This window comes from Theobroma cacao, chromosome 1 (genome assembly GCF_000208745.1).
Source record: "Theobroma cacao cultivar B97-61/B2 chromosome 1, Criollo_cocoa_genome_V2, whole genome shotgun sequence".
NCBI classification, from domain to species: domain Eukaryota; kingdom Viridiplantae; phylum Streptophyta; class Magnoliopsida; order Malvales; family Malvaceae; genus Theobroma; species Theobroma cacao.
The window spans coordinates 19349064-19355583 of NC_030850.1; positions in this window are offsets into that span (position 1 = coordinate 19349064).

Consider the following 6520-nt stretch of genomic DNA (forward strand, 5'->3'; position numbering starts at 1 on the left):
GTGAGTAACCTTACTATCATCTTAATTATCTAAAGTGGTTTTTATCCGATTTTGTGATTTTATGGAAAATGAGTTAAATGGTAAATCTTTGTGTTTTGTAATTAAAATGTGATTTAATGAAATGATTTTATAACATTGTCTTGAAATTGAATGATGGTTTGAAAATAGAGTAATTGGAGACTGTTTTCATGTGTTGTAAATTCATGGTTTGAATCGAATGGTTTATGACAATATTTGCATGAATGGCTGAATTAGTATTTGTGTTGAAATATATGAACTGTGTATTTAGCCTTGAGAGGCTAGATTGTGATATAATTCCCATGTCATGCGGTTGAGATTTTATTGAATTGGTGGGTTTAGCTTGCTGTAGTGGGCGGGTTCCGTAGACCATCCTATTAGAGGGGCACGTTAACCCCGTTAAATTCTTACCTCGGTCAGAGAAGCGTGTAGGGTAACTCCCGAGGTACAACTTTAGAGTTCACTTCACGCCAAACCACCACGTGAGGGTGAACTCAACTAACGCTAAGGAATGGCTATGTTTTCAAAATATAAACATGATTTATGCGTACATGACTTTTTAACAGCCTTGGTGGACTCGGTTAGGATAGCCCTAAGCCAAGGTATCCCTGATAACTGAGTATGAGAATGATTTTGGCATGAGCTAAAGTTTTAAGAAATTCATAAGCCATGTTGATTACTCGATTTATATGAATTGATTTTATTTGGTTGAAATGAGTTGAAAGGTGATGAATTACAGTATAATGATCTATTTTAATTTGTCTCCATTTACTCAGCTTTAGATATTTTAGATGGTATTTGTTTACTCACTAGGATTATATAATCTCACCACCCTCCTTTCCACCCCTTTCAAGCTCAGGATAGTCGATAGATAGCTCATTTCGTTGAGGGCTACAGTTGGACTTGCATCCTCAAAAACTGTAGGTTTACCGTTTTTGATACTTTTGGTCGTTCGTAGGCCACGTGTCACTGTAAATTAATTTCATACTTTGGTTATCTGTATTACAGTATGTATGAATTTATTTAGTTTTTACGCTACAAAAATTATTTACCGGTAACTCTATAAATATTGTTTTATAAGAAAATAGAATATTTTATTGAATATTTTTATTATATTCAAATAGTCATAATTTCATTTTAAATGAATGTTTTAGACATCTAAACTTATTTTTTATTATGAAATATGTGTTTTCCACTCACATACTACATTTTTAACTGGTCTTGGAATTTTTGGGAAAAATGACCAAAATACCCCTATGTAGTTGAAATTTTTCTTTGACTGTTTTTTAATTGAAATTTGTTCATATCACTTTAAAACATGATTTTAGTAACTAATACTCACAAGAAAAGTGAGAAAACTGATGTTAAGCCTTGAGAGGTTTCGATTAGAATTCCAAGTAATGAATGTCTATCGGGACATCGCGGCGGTTGTCATGGGCTCGATGAGAGTTCCAAGTCATGACAATTAGATTGGTATCAAAGCTTTTGGTTTTAAAGATCAGAGCTTTTGAGTCTAAAGTTGTATTAAAATTTACAGTGTCAATGTAGCCCCAAGTTAAGTTAAGTTAAGTTAAGTTAAGTTAAGATAAGTTAAGTTAAGTTAGGTTAGGTTGAATAGAATGCATGCATATGCATATAAAAACCTACCTACTCTGGTGATGTGTAAATAATTAAGAAATTACTGCTTGATTGCGTATAGGTTTTGAGGTGCGCTGGTGGCACACACACCATGTCTAGAAGAGGTGGTAGTCCCGATACCCCTCATACTGCAAGTGAGGGATCATTAGATTCCACTGCCAGGAGCCAATGGTGCCCTGATCTAAGTAATCCAAAATGGTTTTGTAATAAGGAAAGCTTCGAGAGTAGCGAGAATTTTGAAAGTGAGAGTAGCTCCGATACTCCGAAAACTGTAAAAGATTTCCTTTTGAAACAACCTAAAGAATACCATAGAGAATGGGTGAGGAAGGCAATTGCAAGGGGAGGTATTCGTCCTAGGAAGGGCGTGTCAGTTGTTCAACACTATCCTCCAGGCTGTGGAATGAATGTAAAGGAACAATAGGAAAAGAATAAGGAGAAAATAACTGTTGCAAATAATCCCTGTAGGAAGGTGAATGTTGTACGACATTTTCCTCCCGATTGTGGAAGAAATGCTGCACCGGTGAGTGATGAGGAATGTAGGAGAACACAACAAGCCTGGATTGAGGAACAAAGGAGAAAATCTCAGGAGAAGGAGAACTCGGAAGAGGATCTTAAAAAAGATGTAGAGTAGAATCTTTCAATAAGATCAGATTAAGATGATGATCTTAATGACATGTAATATTTTCGTAGGATTTTGTACTATTTTAACTCTATGTAGATGTAGTGTAAAGGAGATAATAGTTATCTGTACAAAGAAGTTAATAGTTTGGCTTTTAAAGTGTATGAATAGAATGGATTATAAAGTAGTTGTTTAAATGATTGGATGTATATGAGAATCTTTTGGTAGGACAGAGGTGGACTAACACTATGGCTATCAAGGAAAGATATTTATCTTAGTGGCATGGTTGATCATCTTAAATAATTACTAAAGACTGATGTAGAAAGTCATTAATGATTCAAGTAATTACCAGATCTAGCAATGAATATATTTTGCAGCACTAAGAAATGGACACCGATTAACGTGATGAACTTTTGGGGTGATAACCCTAGATTTTGACGAGGTATAAAAGGTCATTTGAATTGATGATGTTTGTTGGGAATTATTACTTATCATAGTATGTGAGTTTTTGATATGATTCCGAATGCAAAGCTAAATAAATAAATTATGATTTATGAGACAAATTGTATCAAAGAAGATGATTCCCGAGCAAACACATTGAACTAGGGGACTATGTTATAATAAGCGGGTTCAGTGTGTTGAAATTGCACAGGATATTGGGAGAGAGTGTGGTAAGACTAGCAATTAATCATGGAGTTGTGAAATTGGGAATCTTAACTGTAGTTACAATTCGAAAGGATATGGAAGAAATCAATGAGGCTCTAGATGACATTTTGAGCGATTAATGTGATAAAGTCAAAGATTGTAAGCTTAAGGGTGGAGGAAGTATAAAATGATGCCATAACATTATAGGAAGATAATCTAATACAAATATGTTCCATTAGAGATAAATGAAGGAACTTACAAAAAAAAGATAAATTTTTTATTAATAAGGATTATGAGTATAAATGTAGTGAAAGACGAACTATTTTTGTGGTCTTTGTATTGGAAGTTAATAAACTATTGGAGTTATAAGACAAGGAAGATGATCAGTAATGGATATTGAAAATAGTGGGATACCATAAATAATAAGTAATTATGTGTATGATGATGTATATATTGTGAATTCATTACACCATATGGGAAAGATGTCCTAAGGTGGAACTTGAAATATGTGGATTTTTGGATATGCTCTAGGAGGAAACTTCTGCATCCTAAATTCGAGATATCTTGATCTTATAACTGCAAGGACGAGATGTAATAATTAAGTGAATTATCCACTTTATAAATGTAATTGGTTAAGAACCCTTTATGGCTAGAAAGCACAAACAAATTGGGAGTGGCATGAAGATGAAATTCATGAGTTGAAGAATGGTTATTGGTTTTGATGCTAAGCTTTGTTGTTTGGAGTCTTAACTGCATTGGGGAGGTATTAAGATAAAGATGATGACTGAAATTGCAGAGTTTCTTTATTGCCTTAGATATTGACATGTAAGAGAAAGAAAAGTTAAAGAGTTTTTGAGATGGCTACATAAAAATAAATTAACATGTGGAGTGTTAAGATGAATAATATGTTGACTGAAGTCAAATCTTAAGAAATAAAGAAGGCAAGAGATTAAGCCTTGTTAAAGACTAAAGACAAAGCGAGTGAAATGTTAGATGAATGTATGAGATATTGATAAGAGATGTCAATACCAAGTGATGAAAGTGTGAATAAAGATTTCAAGAATGATATAGCAAATGAGTTTATATAGAATATTGTTATGAGAATATACAAATCTTGTCTTGACTTTGTTGAAAGGAAAGAATTAGTATCAACACAAGTATACTAGGTGACACGTTAGAAACCCTTGGAGATAAATTGAAGCATGAGTAGTTGGGCATGCCTTTATGGAAATGATATACTTGGAGTATGAAAGAGCCAATAAGTGATTAAGTGTTTCAAGAATGTTTAAACACCTTTGAGAAAGAATTATAAATTATACGAGATGAGTATAAGATGCATGACTTTGAAACTTGTTAAGAAGCCAAACGACTAAGTCACAAGTTAAGTGATCACCTGCTGTGAGACATAAGTTTAAGATAGATATCCCCAAGGAAATACTCAAGATAAGTTCTGCAATGGATCTCGTGAAAGTAAACATTAAGTTATATGATCATAAAAAAGGAAGCCATAAGCTAAGAGTGATATTTGTATTGACATTGAAAAATACTTGAGGAGAATCTAGTTTCAAGTCTTGTAATTTCAAGTACAATTTGTAAATTGGTTAAGGAAGAATGATGTTATATTCGTATGAAAGAGTGGAACAAAGGATGATAGAAGTTGACCTTGATAATGAAGTCAGATAATGAAACTTTCCTAATATGTTATGGAAATTGGAATTCGAAAATGCTTGAGACATACATGATTCAAATGAGTCTGAGTTTTAAGTGATAAATCAATATTTGAATGCAAGAAGGATACAAGGTAATGTAGAGGCATGAAGGATAATCGAGGAAAAAGGATGACTCTTAGGAATTGTGGTATTGCATAAGATGCAACGATCAAGTTAAGACAAATCTTTGAGGCATCAATGGGATTATAAAAGCATACACGCATAATAGATTATAATTCAATGGAGATGACATTGTGATGCAATGATATATAGTATAAGAAAACTTAAGCATATAATTGGAAATGATAAGAAGAGAGTATAAGTATGTAAATGATGTGGAACTATGCACAAGCATGATGAGAATTTGTATGAATTATGAAGATTATTCTATTGAATCTTGGTTATGGATGGGAATGAACAAAGAGAAATTAGTCTAAAGGCATTTGAAAACAGAGACTCGTATACATAATGAGGAATATGGACATTTGAATGTGCATGTATACATATGTGTGGAGTTAATGATGTACCTAACTAAAATGAAGAATGGTTTTAGTGATTCGAGATTTGAACTCAATCTATTTGATGAGTTATATAGATAATGTAATGATCAAAAATCTTATCAGAAGTCGATTATGGCGACCTAAGGAATTTTGGGGAAATAGTTAAGGAAATGTAATCTATAGTGCGATTAAGCCATATGAGATGGATTAATAGGATTAAGAAGATTGAAATTTCCTAAATGCAAGGTAAACATGAAGTATGTGGAAATAATTGAAGCCATTAATCTTCCCTAACGTTAAGGATATGTATAGGAATGAGTATGGCGTGTTAATGATGCCGTAAACTACACAATAGTGTATGAGGATAGGATGAATGAATGAAAGTCGAGAAATTTGATATGGAATGAAGTAATCGAATGGCTTATGACAATATTTGCATGAATGGCTGAATTGGTATTTGTGTTGAAATATATGAACTGTGTATTTAGCCTTGAGAGGCTAGATTGTGATATAATTGTCATGTCATGCAGTTGAGATTTTATTGAATTGGTGGGTTTAGCTTGCTGTAGTGGGCGGGTTCCGTGGACCAACCTAATATCCGTGGCACAGTAACCCTGTTATATTCTTACCTCGGTCGGAGAGGCGTGTAGGGTAACTCCCGAGGTACAACTTTAGAGTTCACTTCACATCAAAATACTACGTGAGGGTGAACTCAGCCAACGCCAAGGAACGACTATGTTTTCAAAATAAAAACATGATTTATGCGTACATGACTTTTTAACAGCCTTGGTGAACTCGGTTGGGATAGCCCGAGGTCAAGGTGTCACGACCCAAATTTCGGGCCATGACCGGCGCATGGGTCCAATGGACGTAATCCACTAAACCCAAGCAAGCCTATTATTTATCTTACTCATCATACCATCAAATATTGTTAAGTCACAAATTGTAACTTTAAACCAAAATAGTAATATACATTGCCAACTCATACTGGCATTACTCATTTAAAATATACATACATTGTCTACATCATGTATTCTAATAATTTACATTAAGTTTGTCTATACAAAACAAAATAACACTCGACTTCTAGCGGAGGGACTTAGATGAATGTACAACTACTGAATACCGAGAAACCTACCAAAAGATGGACACAGGTCTACAAGGACACCTCGTCCTAGTTACCAGCTGCCTCGTGATCTAAAAACATGAATTTGAAAATGGTGAGTATAAACCCAGTGAGTGAACAAGGAAGGGAACAAGCAACAACAAAGGAAAATTTAAAATCATGATGCACTAGTTTCAAAACAATGCAATTTGGTTCATTCCTAATAAAACCCCTTATCGAGCCCTTAAGTGATTAATCATTTGAAAATCATGAACCCATACATAGC